At 38.7% G+C, this 27616-nt stretch overlaps 1 protein-coding gene across 3 annotated transcripts in view; it reads right to left on the bottom strand.

Annotated features, from left to right (window-relative positions):
• Window positions 1-27616, bottom strand: part of SPIRE1 (spire type actin nucleation factor 1) — a 322380-nt gene that overhangs the window by 52090 nt on the left and 242674 nt on the right. The gene's annotated exons all lie outside the window — the stretch shown is intronic.

The following is a 27616-nucleotide window of genomic DNA, read 5'->3' as shown; positions in this document are numbered from 1 at the left end:
GTTTAGTGATTAATACCGTGCACCTAAACAAAATTTCCCTCTACCTTTATTCAGGTGTAACTGTCAAACAAAAATTATATATATTTAAGGTGTACTCTCTTAGCAAATTTCAAGTGTGTATTAGACAGTGTTATTAACTATAGTTAGATCCCCATAACTTACTCATATTATAAATGAAAGTTTGTACTCTGAGCAATATCTCCCAATTCCCTACCTCACAGTGGTATCATACAGTATTTGTCTTTCTTTTTTAAAGAATATTTTTCTATTTATCTTCAGATTGAGTGGGAGGGAGCCAGAGGGAGAAAAAAGGAGAGAGAGAAACATGGACATGACAGGGACACATCGGTTGGTTGCCTCCCGCACAACCCTGACCAGGGCTGGGGATGAATCGCAACCGAGGAACGTGCCCTTGGCTGGAATCAAACCCGTGACTCATTGGTCTGTGGGCCGAGGCTCTACCACTAAGCCAAACTGGCCTGGGCTATTTGTCTTTCTATGGCTTATTTTACCTAGCATAATGTCCTCCTGGTTCATCCATGTTGTCACAAATGACAGGATTTCCTTCTGTTTAATTGCTGAAAAATATTCCACTGTAAATGTATGCCACATTTTCTTTATCCATTCATCTGCTGATGGAATTTAATCAGTTTCTATATTTGGGCTATTATTAATAATGGTGCAATAAACAATGGATATCTTTTTGAGATCTTGATTTCATTTCCGTTGGAAATACAGTTGACCCTTGAACAAAGTGGGGCAGGGGTTAGAGGTACCAACCTCCTATGCATTTGAAAATCTGGGTATAACTACAGTCAGTCCTCCACAAACATGAATTCCCAACTATGAAGCTGACCCTTCAGCAACATAGGTTTGAACTGTGTGGGTCAATTGAAAAAAATAAAACAATGTATAAGTGAACTGGCGCTGTTCAAATCCATTTTGTTCAAGGGTCAAATGTACACCCAGCAGTGGGATTGTTGGATCATATAGTAGTTCTATTTTTAAATTTTTTTGAGGAGGCTCCATACTCCGTAGTGGCTATACCAATCTACATTCCACCAACAGTGTACAAGGATTCCCTTTTCTCCACACCCTAACTACACTTGTCATCTCTTGTCTTTTTGTAGACATCCTAACAAGTGTGAGATGATATTTCACTGTGGTTTTGATTTGCAGTTCACTGATGACTAGTGACGTTGAGCCCCTTTTACTAATATTTGTTGGCCATTTGAATGTCAAAGGTCCTTTGCTCATTTTAAAATTGTTTTTATTGATTTGTTTGCTATTGAGTTGTATGAGTTCCTTATATTTTTTTTGGATAATAACTCTTATCAGGTACATGGTTTGCTTAATCAAATTTTAAAGTGGTTTATTTTTATTAAAAGAAAAAATAAATATCTCCAACACTGATGCAAACTGTCCTACATACACAGAGCAGCTACAAATCAGTAAGACTGAAAACAAAAAAGAAAAATGCACATAAAAGACATAAAATTACCACAACTAGGAAACACTGCATAATGCTTACTATGTTCCAAAAACTTTTTAGGACTTTTTACCTTGGAATTTTTTGTTGTTGTTGTTAATCCTCACCTAAGGATATATTGTTCCATTGACTTTTAGAGTGAATGGAAGGGAAGGAGGGAGGAAATGAAGGGGGCGGGAAGAAAGAGAGAGATCATTTGGTTGCCTCCTTCCCGTGCCCAACCAGGGCCAGGGATCAAATCTGCAACCCAGATACGTGCCCTTGACTGGGACTCGAACCCTCGACCCTTTGGCTTGTGAGCCAACACTCTAATCACTGAGCCACACAGGCCAGGGCTTATCTTAGAATTAAAAAACAAACAAACATTATTTCATTTGATCTGCACAGCAACACTATGGGGTAGGTACTATTACCTTGTTCCAAAAATGATAAATCTACGTATACAGAAGTAACATGCCTAAAATACTATAGAATTAATGGCAGAACTAAGATTCAAACATAGTTACGCTATTTCCTGAGTCAATGTTGTTAAACATCATACATATTGCCTAAAAAACATTAAAAAGTATGTTCAACCTTACTCATAAAGAAATGCAAAGCTGCATGAAATTACACTTTCACCTGTAGAATTGGTAGATAAAAATTTGATAGTGTAGGGGATTTTCAAGATGGCTACACATTAGGTAAAACCTATAGTCACCTCTTCTGGGCACCACACTGGATTTATGGCTAAATTATAGTGCAGTTAACCTGAATGGCCAACTGGGGACAGTTAAACAGGAGTATTACATCCAAGGATTTACAAAAGAAGCTACATAGAGACTGGTTAGAAGGGCAGAGAAAACAGAGAGGGCAGGTCCTTGCACCCACTTGCAGGGGCTGGGAAGCTTGAGGGATATCTTGGCTGCAAAAGTACTCCCTGAGGAGTATGGGATCTAAACCCCACACTGGGACCTCCAACCCAGAGCAGGAGGGCCAGGAAATGGAGTCTGCATAGCATCTGGCAGTGAAAATCAATAGGAGCTCTGTCCACCCGGAAGAGGAGGGAGTCTGCTATAATCCCAGGTGATCTCCAAAAAGGCCAACATACAGGAGCTTGCTCTCAGGCACTCACTTGGGGTTCTGGTAGAGGGAAGGTGACTCAGGGCATCCAGGAGTCATAAAGAGATAATCTGGTGGCATGGCCTTAAAGAGAGATATGGAGGGTCAGCTACTGAGGTCCGGGTCCTGGGTCAAAATGCCACACCGTCCTCAGGCACCATCTTCCCAAGATCTGGCACTCCTGTCCTTATAACACAAGCCTGGGGAGTGCACTAACCTGGTCCTCCAAATACTGACATCACCCTGCCAAGCTTGAGTCCAGCAGAAAGGTCTGTTGGCTGCACCAAATAGGGACTTTTGATGTGTTCTGTCTCTGGAGAAACTATAGGCACACACTAAGACAGACATTGAACTGTGAAGCTTTGGAATGGGAGCCAGTATTCCCCACAACCTGCAGGCTCAGCCAGCATCACCCCTAATAAAAGACTGTTTTGTTCTATTTTCCCAAGTCCTGGTGATCCCACCCTGCTGAGTTCAGCTCCAGTAAGAGCACATCTCATTCAGAGACTCCTGTCCAGGTTTCTGATGGTGCAGCAACAGAGCAAAGGGGAGGCAACCAGCTGGCCCCATCCCGCGGGCATGGCCAGCACCATCCCCAATGGAAGACTGTCTTGATCTGTTTTCCCAAGTCCTGGTGGCCCTGCCCTGCTGAGCTTAGCTGAGTGGGAAGAAGGAAACTCCACTCAGAGCTGGGAACTTTGGAGCATGTCTCCCTCAGAGGCTCCGGTCTGGAGCTCATGTAGGTGCAACTATGCAGCAAATGGGAGGCAAGCAGCTTGCTCCCCTACTGCAGGCTTGGCTGGCACCACTCCCAATGGAAGACTGTCTTGATCTGTTTTCCCAAGTCCCTGTGACTTTGCCCTAATAAGCTTGCTTCTGCAGAGAACAGCTGGCTGTACCCAACCTGAACCAGTGCCGTGTTCCTACTGTGGGAACCAGAGTTGGAGACTGAGTGGTATGGCTCTGCAGTACGGGCCACAATCCTCAGTGAGTGCCTGACCATGCTGGTCCCAGGTAGGAAATCAACTAGCCCTGTCCTCCCAAACTGGTTGCTCTACTCTGTTGAGCTTACACCATGTGGAAGGGGCAGTAAAGCATGGCTGGCTTGGGCTCACTCTTCAGTCTTTCTTTCTTTCTTTCTTTTTTTTTTTTATCCTCACCTGAGGACATTTTTCCATTTTTTTGTTCAGATGGAGTAGGAGGGAGAGAAAGGAAGAGAGAGAGAGAGAGAGAGAGAGAGAGACAAACACTGATGTGAAAGAGACACATCAAGTGGCTGCCACCCACACAACCAACCAGGGCCGGGGACAAACTGCAACTGAGGTATGCGCCCTTAGTGGGAACGGAACCCCGGTCTCTCTGGTCCACAGGCTGACGCTCTAACCACTGAGCAAAACCAGCCAGGGCTCTTCAGTCTTTCTTCAAAAGGCTCTGGAGGAAGTCCAGGCAACCTTAGGGGGTGGTGGAGAAGCTGACAGGTAAACACCAACCTCAGAGAGCCTTGGACCTTTCATTGATCTGCCCCAGCTCACAGCTGCAGACAGCCAAACCTTGTACACAGCTTGGTCACGCCTCCACACACCCAAGCTCAGTAGATACAGCCACAATCAATGAATAGTGTGGTAGCTCCAGACAGGTAGCTCAAGGTGGATTACACACAATGTCTGACACTGACCTACACTGAAACCCAATCCTAGTGGGCCCAGAACCAACAGAACCAGTGTTGTGCTTCAAACCTCACCAGAACAAGATTTGACTAGCCACACAAATGGCATGGCCAAAAGGGAGCTCTGGCAGGCACCAGACCCTGCTGGGAAAAACTGTGCCTTGGGAGCAGCACCTAAACAGTGACTCATACACAGTGAATGAGGTCTATCTTTATAGTTAGCCAGCCTGTGGATTAACTCCACCACTGAATGGGCCAACAGCATTCAAGGCTCAAATATAACTGGAGGGGGCACATAAAGGACACACAAAACATTTCTGGAACACATAGCTCAGGTGATCTAGAATATTGCACCACTGAGATACACAAGGCACCTATATCATAAAGCCCTCAATAAGCTTGGGAGTCATAGAAGAGCTACCTATGCACAGAGACAAACAAAAGAGGCCAGACAGACAAAATGGGGAGACAGAGATATATGCCCCAAATGAAAGAAATCACCAGAAAAAAAAAAATTAAAATGAAATAAAAGCAACCAAGAAATCAGATTCAGAGTTTTAAAACAATGGTTATAAGGATGCTGAAGGACCTTAGGGGAAGAATGAATGATCTCAGTGAGAACTTAAAGAGATAGTAAGCATTAAAAAGGACATAAAGCCCTATCTGGTTTGGCTCAGCAGTTAGAGCATTGGCCCATGGACGTAAGGGTTGTGGGTTTGATTCACAGTCTAGGGCGGGGTTGCAGGTCTGGGTTGCAGGTCTTATCCCTGGGCCCTGTCAGGGTCATATGGGAGGCAACCAATTGATGTGTCTCTCTCACATCAATGTTTCCCTCTCTCTCTCTCCCTCACTCCCACTCTATCTAAAAATCAATGGGAAAATATCCTTGGGTGAGGATCAACAAAAGAATAAAGGACATAAAAGCAATAAAATGAACCAGTAAGAAACGAAGAATATAATACCTAAAATGAAGAATACACTTCAAGGAATCAACAGTAAATTAGATGAAGCAGAAGATCGAATCATCAATTTAGAGTATAACAGTAAGCACCCGAGAAGAGAAACAAAAATAAAAGAGAATTTAAAAAAAATGAGTAAAGTCTAAAGCACCTCTGGAACAACATCAAGTGTAACAACATTCACATTATAGGGGTACCAAAAGGAGAAAAGAGTGAGCAAAGGAGCAAGAACCTGTTTGAAGAAATAATGGCTGAAAACTTCCATAAACTGATGGAGAAAAAAATCACACAAGTTCAGGAAGCACAAAGATGAACCCAAAGAAGCCCACGCCAAGACCCATTATAATTAAAATGGCAAAGATGGCAAAGGTTAAAGACAAAGAAAGAATCTTAAAAGCAGCAAGAGAAAGACCTTTAGTTACCTACAAGAGAGCTCCCATAATACTGTCAGCTGATTTCTCAACAGAAACACTTGAGGCCAGAAGGAATTGGCATGAAATATTCAAATTGATTAAAGAAAGGACCTGTAACCATGACTACTGTACCTAGCAAGACTCTCAATTAAAATTGAAGTATAAAGAGCTTCCCAGACAAAAAAACAACAACAAAAAACAAAAACAAAAAAAGAACCTAAAAGACTTCATTACCACCAAACGAGTATTGCAAAAATTGTTAAAGGGCCTTTTTAAATAAGAAGAAAGAAAAAAAAAAAAAATAGAGGAACAAAGGTATAAAGATAAACAGGTTAAATGCTCCAATCTAAAGACAAAGGGTAGCTGAATGGATAAGAAAACATGACCCATATATATGGTGTCTACATGAGACTCACCTCAGAGCCAAAGATACACACAGACTGAAAGCAAAAGGATTAAAAAATATTCCATTCAATTGGAAACAAACAAACAAAAAAGCTGGAGTAGCAATACTTATACAGACAAAATAGACTTCAAAAGAAAGGCCAAAACAAGAGACACAGAAAGACACTGTAGGATACTAAAGGAGTCAATCCAACAAAAGGATATAACCCTTGTAAACATATATATATATACCCAACGTAGGAGCACCAAAATATACAAAGAAAATCTTGGTGGACATTAAGGGAGAGATAGACAACAATACAATCATAGTTGAGGATTTAAAAAAAAAAATCCTCACCCAAGGATATTTTTCTATTTATCTTTAGGGCAAAGGAGAGAGAGAGAGAAACATCGATGTGAATGAGACACACTGACTGGTTGGCTTCTGCACGACCCTGATCAGGGCCAGGGACTAACCGCAACCGAGCTACGTGCCCTTAACTGGAATCAAACCCATGACTCTCTAGTCTGCCAGCCAACGCTCTAACCACTGAGCTAAACTGGCTAGGGCCACAGTTGAGTATTTTAACACTAAACAGACATCAACAAATAGATCTCCCAGACAAAAAAATCAACAAGACAATAGTGACTTTAAATGACACACAGACCAGATGGTTTTAATTGATATTTACAGAACATTTCATGCCAAAGCAACAGAATATACATTTTTGTCGAGTACACATGGAACATTCCCTAAGATAGACCACATGCTAGAACACAAGACAAGCCTTAATAAATTAAGGAAGACTGAAATCATATCAAGCATCTTCTCTGACCAAAATGGTGTGAAACTAGAAATCAAGTACAATTAAAAAAACCACACACACAAAAAAACAAACAAACCATACAAAACATTCAAATACATGGAGGCCAAATAACATGTTATTAAACGATGAATAAGTTAACAATGAGATCAAGGGAGAAATCAAAGTTACCTGGAGACAAACAAAAATTAACACACAACAACCCCAAATCTATGGGACACAGCAAAAGCAGTCCTGAGAGAGAAATTCATAGCATTACAGGCCTACCTCAAGGAAGAAAATAATAAAGATTAGAGCAAAAGTAAATGACATAGAGAGACTGGGGAAAAAAAAAAAAAAAAGATATAAAAGATCAATGAGACCAAGAACTGGTTCTTTGAAAAGATAAACAAGATTGACAACCCTTTAGCCAGACTCATCAAGAAAAAAAGAGAGAAGACCTAAATGAATAAAATCAGACATAAAGGAGGAAAAGTAACACCACCAAAATATAAAGGATTGTAAGCAAATATTGTGAACAACTATATGCCAACAAATTGAACAACCAGGACAAAAGAGATGAATTTCTAGAAACAAACAATCTTCTAAACTGAATCAGGAAGAATCAGAAAATCTGAATAGACCAATTGGGACTAATGAAATTGAAGAAACAAATAAAAAACTCCCAACAAACAAAAGTCAGGAACCTCATGATGTAAAGACAGGCAACTTTTACCAAACATTAAAAACAAACAAAACAAACAAACAAACAAAAACCTAACACCTATCCCTTCTCTAATTATTCCAATAAATTAGAGGGAAGACTTCCAAGCTCTTTTTATGAGGCCAGCATTATCCTAATTCCAAAATCAGATAAAGACATTGCAAAGAAAGAAAGTTGTAGGCCAATATCCCTCATGAACGTAGATGCTAAAATAATCAACGAAATATTAGTACACAGAATCCAGGAATACATTAAAAAGATTATACACCATGACCAAGTGGAATCTATTCCAGGGATGCAAAATTTGTACAATATCTGCAAATCAATAAATGTGATATATCACATAAACAAAATAAAGGATAAAAATCACAAGATCATATCAATAAGTAAAGAAAAAGCATTTGAAAAAATCCAGCACTCAATGTTGATAAAAACTCTCAGCAAGGTGGGAATAGAGGGATCAGGCCTCAACACAATAAATGCCACATAGGACAAACTCACAGCCAAATCCTGTTCAGTGGGCGAAAACTAAAAGTGCTTCTCCAAAGTTCAGGAACAAGACAGAGATACCCGCTTTTATCACTCTTATTCAACATAGCCCTGGAAGTTCTAGCCACAGCAATCAGACAAGAAGAAATAAAAGGTATCCAAATTGGAAAGGAGGAAGTAAAACTGTCACTATTCACAGATGACATGATAATGTATATAAAAAACCCTAAAGACACCACCAAAAACCTACTAGAACTGATAAATGAATTTGGTCAAGTAGCAGGATACAAAATTAATTTTCAGAAATTAGTAGCATTTTTATAAACCAATAATAAAGAGAAACTAAGAAAACTCTACTTTTTACTATTGCAACAAAGAATAAAATACCTAGGAATCATTTTAACCAAGGAGGTAAAAGACCTGTATCTGAAAAACTAGAGGATATTGAAGAAAGATACTGAGAAAGATACAAATAAGTGGAAGCATGTACCATGTTCATGAAAAGGAGGAATTAACATCATTAAAATGTCCATATTACCCAAAGCAATCTATAGATTCAATGCAATCCTCATCAAAATACCAATGACATATTTCACAAAACTAGAACAAATACTCCAATAGTTTATATGGAACCAAAAAAGACCCCAAATAACTACAGCAATCTTGAAAAAGAAAAACAAAGTAGGAGGGATCACAATACTGGACATCAGGGTATACTGCAAAGCCACAGTAATCAGAACAGACTTGTACTGGCACAAGAACAGGCAAATAGATCAATGGAACAGAACTAAAAACTTAGAAATTGACCCAAGTCATTATGCTCAATTAATATTTGACAAAGGTGACAAGAGCGTCTAGTGGAATAAAGAGAGTCTCTTCAATAAATGGTGTTGGCAAAATTGGACAGCTACATGCAAAAAAATGAAGCTAGACTACAAACTTACACCATACACAAAAATAAACTCAAAATAGATAAAAGACTTAAATGTGACTCGTGAATCCATAAAAATACTAGAAGAAAATGTAGGCAACAAAAGTTTAGACATCACATGCAGCAGAATTTTCACTGATACAATGCCTAAGGCAACAGAAACAAAGAAAAAAATGAAGACATGGACTACGTCAAACTAAAAAGCTTCTGCACAGCAAAAGAAACAAGCAACAAAATAGAATGGGAACCCATTATATGAGAAAGCATAACTGCCAGTGAAACATAGGATAAATATATAGAGTACACATATAACTTAACAAAAGGAAGACAAAGAACCCAATTAAAAAATGGGTAGAGGACTTAAATAGACACCTCTCCAAACAGGACATACAAATGGCCAAGAGACATATGAAGAAATGCTCAATGTCACTAGCCATCAGAGATATGCGAATTAAAACAACTGTGAGGTATCACTTCACACTTGCCAGAATGGCTGCCATCAACAAATCATCAAACAACAAATGCTGGTGAGGGTGTGGAGAAAGGGGACTCTAGTACACTGCTGGTGGGAATGCAGACTGGTGCAGCCACTATGGAAAACAATATGGTGTTTCCTCAAAAAATTAAAAATTGAATTTTCATTTGACCAAGTGATCTGACTTCTAGGAATATACCCTAAGAAGCCTGAAACACCAATCAGAAAGAATATATGTACCCCTATTTTCATAGCAGCACTATTTACAATTGCTAAGATCTGGAAACAGCTCAAGTATCCATCAATAAATGAGTGGATAAAAAAGCCATGGTACATAAACACAATGAAATACTATGAAGCTTTAAAAAAGAAGGATCTCTTATTCTTTGAGACGACATGGAGGGATCTGGAGAATATATTATCCTAAGCGAAACAAGCCAATCAGAGAAAGACAAATATCACAATTTCACTTATTTGTAGAATATAATAAACAAAACAAGCTGAGGAACAAAACAGACCCAGAGACATGGAAGTGGGTGCAGACTGACAAACCTCAGAAAAGGTGGATGGGGTGGGGGAGGGAAGAGATAAACTACAAAACTAATATGCATGTATGCATAAAAAAGGACAGAGACAATAATGCTGGGGTGCCGGGGCTAGGGGTGGGATTGGAAGGTGGGTGTCAATGGGGGAAAAAGGAGAAACATCTGTGACAAAAATAAATAAATAAACATTTAAAAATAGCCCTGGCCAGTTTGGCTCAGCGGTTGGAGCGTCGGCCTGCGGTACAGAGAGACCCAGGTTCGGTTCCCGCTAAGGGCACGTACCTTGGTTGCAGTTTGTCCCCGGCCCTGGTTGGTCGTGCGGGTGGCAGCCACTCGATGTGTCCCTTCACATCGATGTTTCTCTCTCTCTCTCTTCCTCTCTCTCCCTCCTGCTCTATCTGAACAAAAAATGGAAAAATGTCCTCGGGTGAGGATAAAAAAAAATAAAAATAAAATAAATAAATAAATAAATGTAAAGAAAACAAACTGCAATTAAAAGAAATAAACTGGCTCTTTAAAGAGAGGAATAAAACACCACATGAATCAATTATACACTGTCTACCAGAGGCTCACTTTAGATCCAAAGACATAAGCTGAAAGTGAAAGAATGGAAAAACACATTCCATTCAAATTAGATGGAGTGATTACATTAATATCAAACAAAACAGACTGTTAGACAAAAATTTGTTACAAGACACAAAAAAGACATTATATATTAATAAATGGGTCAATACATCAAGAAAATATAACAATTTTAAATGCCCCAAAATATATAAAGCAAACATACAAAGAACTGAAAGTCAAAATAGACAGTTCTTCAATACTATTTGGAGACTTCAATAATCCACTTTCAATGAAGAATAGAACTAAATAGAAGATCAATAAACAAAGAGAGGACCTGAATCTCCAGATGTTAGACCCCAAAACAAGTCTCAATAAACAAAATCATGCAAAGTATTTTTTCCAATCGCAAAGAAATGAAAGAAATCAACAGCAGAAAGAAAACTGAAAAAAATTACAAATATATAGAATCTAAAAAACTCTCACTCTAGTGTATAAAGAAGAAATTATGGGTGAAATAATAAAATACTTGGAGATGAATTAAAATAAAAATACAACATAAAATAACATGGAATGTAGTGAGGACACTGCTCAGAGGGAAACTAATAGTTGTGAATACCTATATTTAAAATGAAGAAATATTTCAAATCAATAACCCTATTCTATACCTTAAGGATCTAAGCGCAAACAAAACCTATGGCTTGCACAAGAAAAGATATGATAAAGATCAGAGAAGAGATTAATGAAAGAGCAAACAGAAAAACAAATGACAAAAGTTGTTTCAGTGAAAAAATCAACAACACTGACAAACCAAGAAAAAAAAGAGAAAGAATTAAAAATACAAGTATCAGAGATGCAGTCCAAGTGGGGACATTATTACAGACCTTATAAAATCCAAAGTACTATAAGAGAATACTATGATGACTGTACATTAACAAATAAAATAATCTAGATGAGATGGACAAATTCCTACAGACACAAACCACCAAATTAACTAAAAAATAAAAAAGGAAGTACATAAAGACCTAAAAACAGGAAAATAGATTAAACCAGCAAATCAACAATCTCCCAACAAAGAGAAGCCTCAAACTAGAAGACTTCACTGGTGAATTCTACTCAAATATTTATAGATTTAACCCCAATCCTTCACAAACTGTTCCAAAAATTAGTAAAGGAGATAACACTATCTAACTTACTCTATGAGACCAGCATTACCCTAATATCAAGTCAGATAAAGATATCACAAGAAAACTATAGACCAAATTCCTTCTGAGTATGAATACAAAAATCCTCAACAAAATATTAGTAATTTGACTCCAGCAGCACATTAAAAGAATTATACATCATGAGCCCTGCTGGGTAGCTCAGTTGGTTACAGCATCATTTTGATATGCCAAGGTTGCGAGTTGGATCCCTGGTTAAAGCACATATGAGAATCAACCAATGGTACTGGCCAGCATGAGTCAGTGGTTAGACTGTTGGCCCACACACCAGTGAGTCTTAGTCAAGGGCATGTACCTGGGTTGCAGGCTCGACCCCCCAACAGGGTTGCAGGGGTATGTGTGGGAGGCAACCAATCAATGTGTCTCTCTCCCCCTCTCTAAAAGAAATCAATAAATAAAAATTTAAGAAAAAAATTTTTAAAAATTATATAACATGAATAAGTGAAATTTACCCCATGAATGCAAGGGTGATTCAACATATGAAAATTACTCAAGGTAACATGCCACATTCACTGATGAAGCAAAAGAACCCACATGATTGTCTTAATTCATGCAGAAAAGGAAGTTGACAAAATCCAACAGACTTTCATAAAAAAAAACACTCAACAAACTTGGAATGAAAGAAAATGCCCAGAAAATGATAAAAATCATTTATGAAAACCCATAGTTAACTTCATGCATAGTGGAATCCAGTAATATGGATATCTTCTTTTGCCACTTCTATTCAACAGTGAACTAAAGGTTCTAGCCAAGGCAATTAAAAGGCATCTAGATTTAATTTGTGTCCTATCATGTAGTCTATCTTTGAGAATGTCCCATGTGCACTTGAGAAGAATGTGAATTCTGTAGTTTTGGGGTATAACTCTCTGTAGTAATCTATTAAATGCATATGTTCTAGTGCTTCATTTAGAGTCTCTGTTTCCTTGCTAATTTTTTTGTCTAGAGGATCTATCCAGTGGTGTCAACGGGGTGTTGAAGTCCCCTGCTATGATTGTTTTGCTGTCGATTTCTCCTTGGAAGTCCTCCAGAAGATTTTTAATATATTTTGGTGCTCCTCTATTGGGTGCATATATCCTTATCAAGGTTATATCTTCCTGTTGGATAGATCCTTTCAATATTATGTAGTGGCCTTCTTTGTCTCTAGTTATGGTCTTCATTTTGAAATCTATTTTATCAGATATGAGTATTGCTACCCCAGCTTTTTTTTTTTGCTTTCCATTTGCTTGGAAAATTTTTTTCCATCCCTTCACTTTCAACCTATGTGAGTCCTTTGTTGTGAGGTGGGTGTCTTGTAAACAACATATAAATGAGTCATGCTTTCTTATCCAATCAGCTACTGTGTCTTTTTATCAGACCATTCAGTCCATTTACATTTAAGGTGATTATTGATATGTATTTGTTTATTGCCATTTTTGGTTAGTGTGGTTATATTTTTCTTCCTATTTCTTCTACTGATTACAGTAGTCCCTTTAACATTTCTTGCATTGCTGGTTTGGTGCTAATGTATTCCCTTAGCCTTTGTTTGTCTGGGAAGCTCTTTATTTGATCTTCTATTTTGAATGATAGCCTTGCTGGGTAGAGTAGTCTTGGATTCAGATCCTTGTTTTTCATGACCTTGATTACTTCATGCCATGTTCTTCTGGCCTGTAGTGTTTCTTGTGAGAAGTCCGCTGAAAGACTTATGGGTTTTCCTGTGTAGGTAACCTGTTGCTTATCTCTTGCTGCATTTAGGATTCTCTCTTTGTCTTTAATTTTTGGCATTTTAATTACTATGTGTCTTGGTGTGGGCCTGTTTGGGTTCTTCTTACTTGGGGCTCTCTTGGGCTTCTTGAACTTGAATGCCTTCTTCCTTCACCAAATTACGGACGTTTTCTCTCACCATTTCTTTGAATATATTCTCTAACCCTTGCTCATTTTCTTCTTCTTTGGGGACTCCTATGATGTGAATATTATGTTTCCAGTTGTCCCACAGTTCTCTTAAGCTGTCTTCCTGTTTTTTAATTGTTTTTTCTGTTCGGTTTTCTGATTGGTTGATTTTTTCTACCTTGTCTTCTAATTCACTGATCCAGTCCTCAGCTTCCTCTACTCTGCTTTTTAGACCTTCCAATGTGTTTTTCATTTCAGACATGTAATTTTTTATCTCTTCCTTGTGGTTCTCAATTTCAAATTGGTTTATTTTCAGCATCTCTATGTCCTTACCCATGCTGTTGAGCTTCCTCAAGATCATGGCTCTGAATTCTAGCTCTGTTAACTTGCCTAACTGCTCCACATTGATCTCATCTTCGGTGGAGGTCTCTTGCTCTTTCATTTGGCTTTTGTTTCTGTGTTTCACCATTTTGGCTATCACAGTGGGCTTTGGAGCCTGTCAAGTTTTCCCTGTTGGTGTTGGTGTTCTGCTGTTTGTGGCTCCCTCTCCTGGGTTTAGATGAGCGAGGGAGGACCCACGTTAAACACCACTGACAAGTCTTACTCTCCTGGTTAAAGTTGCTAGCCCAGGAAAGGTACTCTTATCCTTTAGCTTTTTGCCTGGAGGCTAGCAGTCGAGGTTACTTGAAGAGTTTTAGATTGTCACTTGATTGAAAAACTCCCTCAGGTGCTCAGCATAAGGGGATTTCCCGAGGGTGGCACAGATGCTGGTTGTTAATGAGGCTCAATTAGCATTTCAATGGCCCAATGTGTGGGGTTGGATCTCTGAGGGAGGGGCTGCTGCCTCTCCCCAGAGCCCTGGGAAGGAGCAATATGGCCACGGTCCTGCGTGGCAGCAACTCAGCAAAAGCTCTGAGTGCCCTCCAAATCCCATGTCCCCACACAGTTCCAGTTCAGTCTGCCCTCCCTCTGCCGGAGCCCAAGGTGAGTGGCTGTGGCTATTTTAGCCTCTGTCCCCACTCTGTGCTGTGGAGCCACTTGTGACTTTAATCTGAGGGCGCTGCCAACAGCTCAGGCCGCTGCCGAGCTGCCTACGGTGCACTCTCAGCCCCCGTCTGGCACCTTCACAATCCTACCAGGATCGAGTTAGTGTCCCTGGTTATATGGTCCTCACAAGCTGCTTTTCTGTTACTTTTCCCCGTCGATTTTTCTGTGTTATAGTTGTAATTCCAGTTTGGTTCTGGGAGATGGTCTGTGTAGCTTCCGTTCACTCTGCCGCCATTTTGGATCTCCCTACTTTTGAATGTTTTACATCCTTTGCTATAATATCCAATGTCCATTTGGTCAAATTTTATTCAGTCTTCAAATTCCAACCTGCAATAACTTTTTATTGGAGCCTCCCTTAACATTCAAAAGAGTTAGATGCTCTTTCTATATCTTACACACACCCTTTCATTTATCATATAATGGTTTCCCTATGTAGATTGTAAGACTAGGACCATATATCATCTTTACATAACCAATACTTGGCACAAAATCTTAAATAGAGAAGCCTTCTAAATAAAATTAAAATAAATCTTTGTAGATCGAATGGAGATATAGTCGCTCCAGAAAATCATTCAGCAGTTTTATATACTTACATCATAGACATAAACAAAAACTTAGGTCTATTAAAAAAGCCTGTACACAAATGTTCATAGCAATTTTATTTGTAATAGCCCCAAACTGGAAACAACCTATATGCCCTTTAGTTGGCGGCTAAACAAATTATGGTATATCCATACCATGGAATACTACTCAGCAACAAAAAAGAATTAACAATTGATACACACAACTTTGATGGATCTTAGGAGTGAGTGCTAAGTAAAGAAGCCGATCTCATAAGACTATATTTCGCACAACTCTGTTTATATAATGTCATTTATATAACAAAATTAAGTAGATGGATAACGGATTAGGGACAGGAGAAAAGAGGAAAGGATGCACTTACAAAGGGTTACACACAGGAGCCTTGTGATGATGGAACAGTTTTATATCATGTAGTGGTAGTTATACAAATCTAATGTGACAAAATTTCATAGAACTACGCATGCACACAAGGACACATTCCAAGAATCAGAATAATAATGTCAAGTATGAGCTTAAAAGAGATTAATCTAGCAACAGTATAAAGTATTGAAATGTTTGGAAGGAGACTGGAATAGAGACAGGAGGGGAATACAAAAAACATTAGAAAGAATTAAGTACACCTAACAAGTAACTGGATGTAAGAGGCAAGAAAAACACTACAGAAAAAAAGTGTGTGCATATTTATAGAAAAAGGGGTTAACAGTAGTAATCTCTATGTGTTGTGATTACATTAGATTTCTACTTTATACTTTTTTTGTATTTATATTAAAGTTTTAAAAAATTGTGACAACTACTTTTACAATCAGGAAAAATATACTTTGCTACAAAATGTGAAGTAAATAATTTTACTTCACATTTGATTGACTGAAAGTCATTTTAGAAATTAACAAAAAAAGAAAGATCTCAAACAGATACTAAAAGATTTTAGCCCAGATGAGTTGAAGAATGATGATCTTACATGAACACAGAAAGAGAAGCAAACTCTGAGACACAGAATACTGAGACCAATCCTGAATATATTTGGTTTGAGAAACCCTGGCAGAGATGACCAGGAGGAAGTTTGACATACTCAAGACATTAGAGATAGTTTGTAACTGAAGTCATGTCAATATTGAAGAGTTGATAACTACATTCATAAATTTGTAAAGAAGCAAATGTAGAGTGTGAAAGAGCTCCAGAAGAAGAGACAAATCTTGATAAATATCTGTGCTTAAGGCATGAAAGCAGGCAAAGAAGAGTGGGCAGTGGTGGTCCTGAGACAGAGAAAGGAGACAAGGATGTGACTGAGCAGACAAAGCAGACACTCCTCCTCCTTCCGTCCCTCCCGCCTTCTTTAAGGCCCAAAACCTGCCAAACTCCACTTCCAGCTTCTATTTCTCTATTTTCTCCTGCCCTACAGTCTTTCCCAAATTAAGTCATATTACAAAAAAGGGCAATTTTCTTCAACCCCATATACCTTCCAGATGCTACTATTTGATGTCCTTTTAAAAATATCTTTAAAAGAACATATATATGCAGACTGTCTCCATTTCCTCACCTCCCACCCTATACCTTCCTTTAATGCAAGTAACAAATCATTTCCATATAACTAAACCTATTAAACACTTCACAGAAAAGCTACCTTCCTTTGGAGCTGTGACCTCACTTCTCCTGATGTCTTTGTTTTCTCTCTGGCTACACCTGTTCAGTACTTATTTTACCTTTCCCACCACCCACGGCCCTTATCTCTTAAATACCAAGGCTCCTCAGGCTCTGTCCCAAGTTGCCCTCTCATCTCACACTCTGCATTGTCCCTAGGCCATCTAGTACATAAGCTACCAACTTCATACCTCACAATTTCCTACATTCCATTCTAAATACAAATTATGGTAAATTTTGTTGTTTTTTTTTTTGTGTGTGTGTGTGTGTCAAACCCCATTACTTCTTGGCTTCAGAACATTTTTTTTTGGCATATAATGGCTTTCATATTGTGTTATAAATGTTTGTCTAGTGGCTCTCATTACACTGTAAGCATTGTGAGAATAAGGACTATGTTATGTTCTTTATTCAGAGTCTAGAACAGTGTCAGGCACATGAAAAGTGTTTAATTATTATTTCTTAAATTAAAATAAATTTAAGAAATACAAGTTCTAGTGAAAATGGTGGCTAGGTAAGTGCAGGACTTTAATCCTTCCACAACCACATCAAAATTACAACTAAACTACAGAGCAACCATAATTTAGAATCACCTGAAATTTAGTTGAACAGAAGTCCTACAACTAAGGATAAAGAAGCCAACATGAGACTGGTATTAGGGGCAGAGACAAAGAATAGGCTGGCCCCACACCCACGTTTGGCAGATAAAAACCGGGGGAAAACACTTGTATGTAGAGGTCCCAACTGAGGAGCAAGGGGTCCCAGTCCCATACCAGGCCCACCAGCCAAGAATTCCAGTGCCAAGAAGACAAGTCTGCATAACTTGTAGCTGTAAAATCCAGCTTGGATTGTGGCTGAGTGAGATGGAGGACTCTTGGTGTCCCAGGAAGTCCTCTGAAAGAGCCTATGCATGCATGGACATACTTGGATGCACTTGCTCTGAGTTCCAGCCCTGGGGCAATAGAGATAAACGGGGAGGAAGTGAGTTATCTGGTATCTGAGCAAGAACTGCAGTGGCAGCTTTTTCCCAGACAGAAGTGATAGCAGAGACCACTGTTTCTTTTCTACCCCTCATCCCCATAAGAACCAGCAGATGGGTCCCATATCTAAGTCTCCATCAACCTAGCTAACACAGTTCACCCTGCCCTGGAGATTCCCTGAGACCCTGCCGCATTCCACTTGGAAGCCCAACTGAAGCTATTTCCAGTGGCTTTTCCATACAAACAACCTACCTTGACTCATGCTTCGGAATTTCCTAAAATCCCTCAAATAAGCAGCTTCTAGTCTTGAAATGCTGTGTACCTCTCTACAAATGGTCCCAGGCCTGGCACTAGTAGCAGCCAGCCTTGGTTCACAGCTTGACCTCTCCTGGGCAACTCCAAGCCAAGCACAAGTAGGAACCATCTGCAGACTGTTTTATAGTTCATGCTGGGTGGCCCTGAGCAGAATACTAGTGGTGACTAACCTTGGCAGGCACCTCCCGGGAGGCCCCATAGCCAGCACACCTGATGGACAGCTTCAGACCATGTTGAAGCTATACCCAATCTCCTTCACAAGGGACACACTAAAGGAGAAAACTCAGAAGGCAACAGAAACCCACTTAAGTAAGTTCTGCTCCAGAGGGTTAGCACCTGCACAGCTGATTCTCTATGAGGGTCCCAGCCAGTCCTTGCAGCCAAATGGCCTGTAGTTAAATCTGTTCCATTAAAGTGCCAACAAAATTCAAAGCTCAGCTCTAAGAGGAGGGTGTATATGGCCCACATGAGGGGCACACCTGAAATGCCTAGTTCCGTTGATCAGAGAGGCTGTGCCACCATACTCTATAGGATTCCTACTACATAAGGCCACTTTACCAAGCCCAGGAAATGTAGCAGCTCTACCTAATACATAAAAACAAACACAGGGAGGAAACCACAATGGGAGACAAAGAAAAAGAACTAAACAAAATGGAGACGAGCAATCTACTAGATATGGAACTCAAAACACTGGTTATAATGATGCTCAATGAACTTAGGGAAAGAGATGAACTTAGTGAGAATGTAAACAAAGAGATAGGAAATGTAAGAAACAACCAGTCAGAAATGAAGAATAAACAAACAGAAATGAAGAACACATTATAGGGAATCAACAATAGAATAAATGAAGAAGAGGATCAAGGCAGCAATTTGGATGACAAGGAAAAAAAAAACATACAATCAGAACAGAGAAAATAAAAAATAAAACAAAACAAAACAAAAAATGAGGATCATATAAGGAGCCTGTAGACCAACCTCAAGCATATCAACATCCACATCATGGGGGTGCTGAAAGGAGAAGAAAGACAGCAAGGAACTGAAAGCCTATTTGAAAGAAATAATGACAGAAAAGTTCCCTAACCTGGTGAAGGAAATAGACAATACAAGTCAAGGAAGCACATAAAGTCCCAAACAAGATCAACCCAAAGGGGCCCACACTGACACACATTATAATTAAAATGCGAAAGGTTAAAGACAAAGAGACAATCTCAAAAGCAGCAAGAGAAAAGCAGTTAGTTATTTACAAATGAGCTCTCATTAGACTGCCACTGATTTCTCAACTGAAATTCTGCAGGCCAGAAGGGACTGGCACAAAATATTCACAGTGATGAAAAGCAAGAACCTACAACCAAGAGTACTCTACCCAGCAAAGCTATCATTTAGAGTCAAAGGACAGATAAAGAACTTCCCAGACAAGAAAAAACTAAAGGAGTTCATTACCACCAAACCAGTATTACAATAAATGTTGAAGAGTCTACTTTAAGAAGAAGAAAAAAGGATAAAAAATACAGATAAGGAAATGGCAATAAATTCATGTTGATCAATAATTACTTAAATTTTTTTCTTTATTGATTTTTTTTAGATAGGAAGGGGGAGGGAGAGAGAGACAGAAATATGATGAGAGAGAACACTGACTAGCCACCTCCTGCATGCCCCCCACTGACGATCTGGCCCACAACCTGGGCATGTACCCTGACTGAAAATTGAACCGGCAAACTCTTTGGTGCATGGGTCAATGCTCAACCACTGAGCCACACTGGCCGGGCATCAATCAATAATTACTTTAAATGCAAATTAATTATGTGCTCAAGTCAAAAGACATATGGTGGCTGAATGGATAACAAAACAAGACCCTAACATATGCTGACTACAAGAGACTCACTTAAAATAAAAGACAAACAAAAATGGGGTGGTGACATCATGGCAGTGGGCAGGACCAGAGTGAGGGTTTAAGTGTGCATGGGTGTGAGTGAGGACAGGCAGCTGACTGTCGGTGGGGGAACCCAAAGTGGGCTGTTTTGGCATGCTGGGCAGAGGGAGCTGCCAGCAGCAGAGGCGCACTCCTCGGCCAGGCGCTTCTCCCTACAAAGGATCAGAGAATGCCTTGTAGGGTCCTCCTTGGGAAGAGGCTGCAGTAAATGGCAGAGACCCAGCACCCGGAGGTCACAGATAGGCACCCCCAGGCCCAGGCAGCAGAGAACTGTGTGACCCATCAGCAGCAGAGGGACCTGCCACTCCTGTGGGATCCGCTAGCAGCAGAGGGCTCTACCGTGCCTGCAATATCCACCAGCAGCAGAGATCTGCCAGCACCACTGTAGCCATGAGCTGCTGGTACTGCAGACCCCCCACAGCAGAGAGCTCCCGTCCCACTGGCCCCAAGTTAGCAAAAAGCCACAGTCCCTGCTATTGCCGCTAGCACCCCCAGACAGCTGGACCAGATCTGAGATCCACCACTTACATCTGTTGTGACCTGATGCCCTGGACGCACTGAACTGCTCCTGTGACCAGGCCAGCCACATCTGGCCCCAGAACACCAGACCAATAAAATGGAGAAACAAAGTAACAAACCCTAAATGAAAAAAAAAAAAGGAAGAATCGCCAGAAAAGGAACTAAATGTAAATGGAGGCAAGCAATTTATCATATAAAGAATTCAAAGTAATGGTTATAAGGATACTCAAACACTTAGTGTGAATTACAAGCAATTCAATGAGAATTATAAAGAACTCTGTAGAAAATACATCAGCATGAAAAAAGATGTAGAAGCTATGAGTAAAAATCAAGTGGAAATGAAGATTGACATGGTTGAAATAAAAAATAATAATAACTGGAAGAAGTCAATAGTAGATTAGAAAAAGCTGCAGACCGAATCAGTGAGTTAGAAAAAAAGGTAAAAAATAACAACACCCAATTAGAGCACCAAATGGAAAAACAAATTAAAAAGCAGGAGGAGAGTTTAAGGAAGCTTTGGGACAACATGAAACATAACAACATTCACACAATAGGGGTACCAGAAAAAGAATCAGATAAAGGAATAGAGAATCTCTTTGAAGAAATAATGATAGAAAACTTCACTAACCTGATAAAGAAAAAAGTCACACAAGTCTAGGAAACACAGAGTCCCAATCAAGATAAACCCCAAAAGATCTACCCCTGGACACATCATAATTAAAATGGCAAATGTTAAAGACTGAAAAAAGGATCTTAAAGGCAGCAAGAGAGAGACAGAAAGTTATCTACAAGAGGGCTCCCATTAGACTGTCAGCTGATTGCACAATAGAAACACTACAGGCCAGAGGGAGTGGCATAAAGTATACAAAAATGAAAAGCAAGGGACTGAATCCAAGACTACTCTATACAGCAAGGCTATCATTCAAAATTCAAGGTGAAATAAAGAGCTTCACAAATTAAAAAAAAAAAAAAAAAAAAAAGGCTAAAGGAGTTTGGTACCACCAAATCAGCAAGATTTACTACCAAGACATGCTAAAAAAACATGTTGTAAGAGAAGAAATAGAGAAAGAGAGGGTAACACAGGCATAAAGAATAAAAATGGCAACAAACAAGCACCCATAAATAATAACCTTAAAGGTCAATGGCTTGAATGCTCCAATCAAAAGACATAGAGTAGCTGAATGGATAAGAAAACATAACTCATATATATGCTGTTTACAAGAGACCCAGCTCAGAACAAAAAACATACACAGGATGAAAGTGAAGAAATGGGAAAAAAAATTCCATGCAAATGTAAACAAAAAAAGGCAGGGTAGCAATACTCATATCTGATAAAACAGACTTCAAAATGAAGGCCATAACAAGAGACAAAGAAGGTTACCACGTAATATAAAAAGATCAATCCAGCACGAGAATATAACCTTGGTAAATGTGTGTGCACCCAATATAGGAGCACCAAAATATATTTAAAAACTTCTAGAGAACTACAAAGGAGAATTCGACAGCAGTACAATCATAGCAGGGGAAATAAACACCCCACTGACATCACTGGATAGATCCTCTAGACAAAAATTTAACAAAGAAACAGAGACCCTAAACGATGCACCAGATTAGATGGATTTAATAGATATTTACAGAGAATTAAGCCCCAAAATTGCAGAATTCACATTCTTCTCAAATGCACAAGGGACATTCTCAAAGATAGGCCACGTGGTAGGACACAAACTATGTCTCTACAAGTTCAAGAACATTGAAATCATATCAAGCATCTTCTCAGATCACAATGACATGAAAATAGAAATTAATTATAATAAAAATACTCAAAAACATTCAAACACATGGAGGCTAAATAGCACGTTATTAAACAATAAATGGGTTACCAAGGAGATTAAGGAAGAAATAAAAAATTTCCTGAAAATCAATGAAAATGAACACACACCAATACAAAATCTATGGGATGCAGTGAAAGCAGTCCCAAGAGGGAAGTTCATAGCATTACAGGCCTATTTCAAGAAACAAACAGAAGCTTGAATATACTATCTAACTCTACAACTAAAATAATTAGAAAGAGAACAGCAAGAAAAGCCCAGAGGAAGTAGAAGGAAGAAAATAATAAAGATCAATGTGGAAATAAATAATATAGAAACTTAAAAAATATATAAAAGATCAAAGAATCCAAGAGCTGGTTTTATGAAAAGATAAACAAGATTGATAAACTCTTAGCCAGACTCACCAAAAGAGAGAGAGAGAGAGGACCTAAATAAATAAAATCAGAAATGAAAGAGGTGATACAACAACGGACACCACAGAAACACAAAAAATTTTAAAGAAAATACTATGAACTATATGTGAACAAACTGGACAACCCAGGCAAAATGGACAAATTCCTAGAAACATACAATCTTCCAAAATGCAATCAGGAAGAATCAGAAAACATTAATAGGCCAAGAACAACTATTGAAATTTAAGCAGTAATAGGAAAAAACTGCCAGTAAACAGAGGTCCTGGACTGGATAGATTTACAGGAGAGTTTGACCCAACATTCAAAGAAATAACACCTATCTTCCTCAAACTATTACACAAAATTCAAGATGAATGAATACTTCCAAGTTCATTTTATGAAGTGAGATTTTCCGAATTTTAAAACCAGATAAAGCCACTAAAAAGAGAAAATAACAGACCAGTATCTCTAATAAACATAGATGCCAAAACCTAAAATCTTAAAAAAAAAATTAGCAATTGAACCCAGCAATACATCAAAAAGATCATACATCATGACCAAGTGAGATTTATTCTGGGGATATAAGGCTGGGGCAATATTCGCAAATCAATAAATGTGATACAGCATATAAATAGAATAAAGGTTTATAACCACATGATTATATCAATAAACACAAAAAAGCATTCAACAAAATCCAGTACCCATTTTTGATAAAAACTCTCAGCAAACTTGGAATAGAAGGATCATATCTCAACATTATAAAGGCCATATATGACAGACATACAGCCACCATCGTTTTCAATGGGCAAAAACTAAAAGCACTTCCCTTAAGAACAGGAACAAGACAGGGATGTCCGCTTTCACCACTCTTATTCAATATAGTACTGGAAGTCTTAGTCACAGTGATAAGACAGGAATAAAAGATAAAAGGCATCCAAATTGAAAAAAGGGTTCCTGGCTGGTTTGGCTCAGCAGTTAGAGCATCGGCCCGTGGATCAGAGAGTCCAGGGTTCAGTTCCTGATAGGGGCACGTACTTGGTTGCAGTTTGTCCCCAGCCCCGGTTGGGGTCGTGTGGGTGGCAACCAGTCGATGTGTCTCTCTCACATTGATGTTTCTCTCTCTCCCTCCCACTCTATCTGAAGATAAATGGAAAAATGTCTTCGGATGAAGATAAACCACAAACAAAAAAACAAATGGAAAAGGAGGAAGTAAAATTATCATTTGCATATGACATGACATTGTACACAGAAAACCCTAAAGACCCCAACAGGAAACTATTAGATTTAATAAATGAATTCGGCAAAGTAGCAGGATAGAAAATCAACACCCCAAAATTGATGGCATTTTTATATACCAATAATGAACTCTCAAAAAGATAAATTAAAAAAACAATACATTTACCATTACAACAACAAAAAGTAAGATACCTAGGAATAAACTTAATGAAGGAGAGAAAACACCTGTACTTGAAAAACTACAGGACACTGAAAAAAACTAGAGGAAGATATAAACAAGTGGAAGCATACACAGTGTTAATGGATTGGAAGGATTAATATCATTAAAATCTTCATCCTACTCAAAGCAATCTATAGATTCAGTGCAATCCCTATTAAAGTATCAATGGCATACCTCACAAGAACTAGAACAAATACTCCAAAAATGTATGTGGAACCCAAAAAAGACCCTGAATAGCAGTAGAAATCCTGAGAAAGAAGAATAAAGTTGGAGGCATCATAATACTGGATATCAAACTATACCACAAGGCCAATGTAATCAAAACAGCCTGGTACTGGCACAAAAACGGGCATATAAACCAATGGAACAGAACAGAAACCCCAGAAATTAATCCACATCATTATGGTCAATTACTATTTGACAAAGGAGTCTAGAACATACAATGGATAAAGACAGTCTCTTCAACAAATGGTGCTGGGAAAACTGAACAGGAACATACAAAAAGATGGAACTAGACTACCAACTTACACCATAAGAATAAACTCAAAATGGATAAAAGACATAAAAGTAAGTCCTGAAAAATAAAAATCCTAGGAGAAAACATGGGCAGTTAAATTATAGACATCTTATGCAGCAGAATTTTCGCTGATACATCTCCTGGGGAAAGAGAAAACAAGGAAAAATAAACAAATGGGTCTACATCAAACTAAAAAACGTCTGCACAACAAAAGAAACCACCATCAAAATGAAAAGGAAACTCTGTATGGGAGAATATATTTGCCAATGATACATTGGATAGGGGTTAATTTCCAAAATATATAAAGAGCTCATACAACTTAACAAAAGGAAGACAAACAATCCAATTAAAAAATGGGCAAAAGACCCTGGCCAGTTTGGCTCAGCAGTTAGAGTGTTGGCACATGGAACAGAGAGTCTCAAACTCAATTCCAGTCAAGGACACATACCTTGGTTGTAGTTCGTTCATGGCCCTTGTTTCATGCCAGAGGCGGCCAGTCAGTCTCTCTCTCTCATGTCAATGTTTCTCTCTCCCTCCTCATCCTCCCTCAAACTCTATCTGAAGATAAATGGAAAAATACCCTCAGGTGAGAATTAAAAAAAAAAGGGCAAAGGACCTGAATAAACATTTCTCCTAAGAGGACATACAGATAGATGGCCAATAGACATATAAAAAAAGTGCTCAAAGTCACTAATCATCAGAGAAATGCAAATTAAACCCACAATGAGATGTCAGCTCACACCTGTCAGAATGGTTATCATCAATAAATCATCAAATAACATATGCTGGCGAGGATGTGGAGAAAAGAAAATACTACTTCATTGCTGGTAGGAATGCAGATTCGTACAGCCACTAAAGAAAACAGTATGGAGTTTCCTCAAAAATTAAAAATGAAACTTCTGTTTGACCCAGAGATCCCACTTCTGGGAATATACCCTAAAAACCCTGAAACACTAATCAGAAATAATATATGGACCCCTATGTTCATAGCAGCACTATTTACAATAGCTAAGATCTGGAAATCAGTAGATGTGGTACATGTATACAATGGAATACTATGCAGCTGTGAAAAAAGAAACTCTTACCCTTTGAGATAGCATGGATGAACCTGGAGTTTATTATGCTAAGTGAAATAAGCCAATCAGAGAAAGACAACTATCTCGTGATCTCACTTATTTATGGAATCTAATGAACAAAGTAAATTGACCAACAATGTAAGTCCCAAGGCATGGAGGTATGGAACAGACTAACATACCTTGAGGAGCAATGGGGGAGGGGTGGTGGCAGGAATAGATTAACCAAAGAACCTATATACTTATATGCATAGCCCATGGACACAGACAATAGTGTGCTGAAGGCCTGGGGGAGGGGGGGGTTAGCGTATGGGCTGAGGTTGGTAAAGGGTGGTGAAAATGGGGGACAAATGTAATAATGACAATAATAAAACATATATATTTTTAAAAAGAAATGCTTAAATGCACTTGCAATCAAGGAAATACCAATTTTAAAAATGAAAGAATACTTCGTCTCACTCAAATTGGGCAAACCCAAAAGATACCTAGCTTGGTCAAGATGTGAAGAACTGGGCAAAACTATTGTGTTGTAAATAGTAATCATCACAATATATCTCGAAGGCAATCTGGCAATATGTGTGTAGCACACCATAAATGTCAGACAGAATGAGACTGAAAATTAGGCTCTGCCTCATATCTAGCTGTCTAAACTTGGGATGTTACTGAGCATCTCTAACCTTCAGTTTCCTTATCTGTAAAGTAAACAGATATACTGAAAATTAAATTAACATATTTAGCTTAAATATTATAGCATACTAAACTTAATTAACAAACATCTCAAACAACTACTTAAATCTATTTGTTGTAAAAGAAAATGATGTGTTTCATAAGCATCTTCTACATAAAGTAATTCTGATTAAATTTTCTCAAAAATATGGATATAGTACAATAATTTATTCAACAACTATCTGGCTATGTGTTAGACACATGCTCTAGTCACAGGGGTATAAGAGTAACTTTCTATATTTGGAAGGGAGACAGACAGTAAATCTGGTAACACATAGCAGTGAGCTTTGAAACACATGGGTAATGACTTTTCTAATGGGAGGACATTTGGGCAGAAACCTGAAAAGTGAAGAGGCAAATAATGTAGATGGGTGGAGAAAGAGAGCTCCAGGAAAGAGAATAGCAAAGGCTCAGCTGTAGGAGCATATGAGGCATTTTTAAGACCAGGGTGGCTAAAGAGGACAAATCAACCAGGAAGGGTGGTAGAAGATAAGGTATAAAGGTAACCTAGACCAGGCTTTGTGGGGATTGTAGGCCAAGGTAAGGACATGGAGTTTATTCTGTGTGATGAAGAGCAGTGGAAGGTTCTGAGCAGGGCAATAACATCATCAGATTTTACTTTTAGGAGGTTTACTCTAGCTATTTTTGGGAAAGTAAGACTAGAAAGGGACAAGAGTGAAAGCAGGAAGACCACTTAGAGACCACTGTAATAGCCTGAATGAGAGATGGTGGCGGGTTGGAATAGAGGGCATCCGAAGCAAAGGTGGTGAGAAGCAGTCAGATTCAGGACATATTTTAAAGGTAGAGCTATCAGAATTCCACTTCTAAGAACTTAATTCAAGGAGTTAATTATAGCTATTAAAAAAGATCAAGTTTATACAAAATAGGATGCTGATAACTAGATACAGGTTGATTAGTTTAATAAACTGGTACAGCCATAAGGTGAAAAAGATGTACTCATTTAGAAATTATGTTGAATATATAGT

Source organism: Molossus molossus, unplaced genomic scaffold, assembly GCF_014108415.1.
Source record: "Molossus molossus isolate mMolMol1 unplaced genomic scaffold, mMolMol1.p scaffold_m16_p_6, whole genome shotgun sequence".
In the NCBI taxonomy this organism is placed as follows: Eukaryota; Metazoa; Chordata; class Mammalia; order Chiroptera; family Molossidae; genus Molossus; species Molossus molossus.
This window is presented reverse-complemented; position numbering and strand designations above follow the sequence as displayed.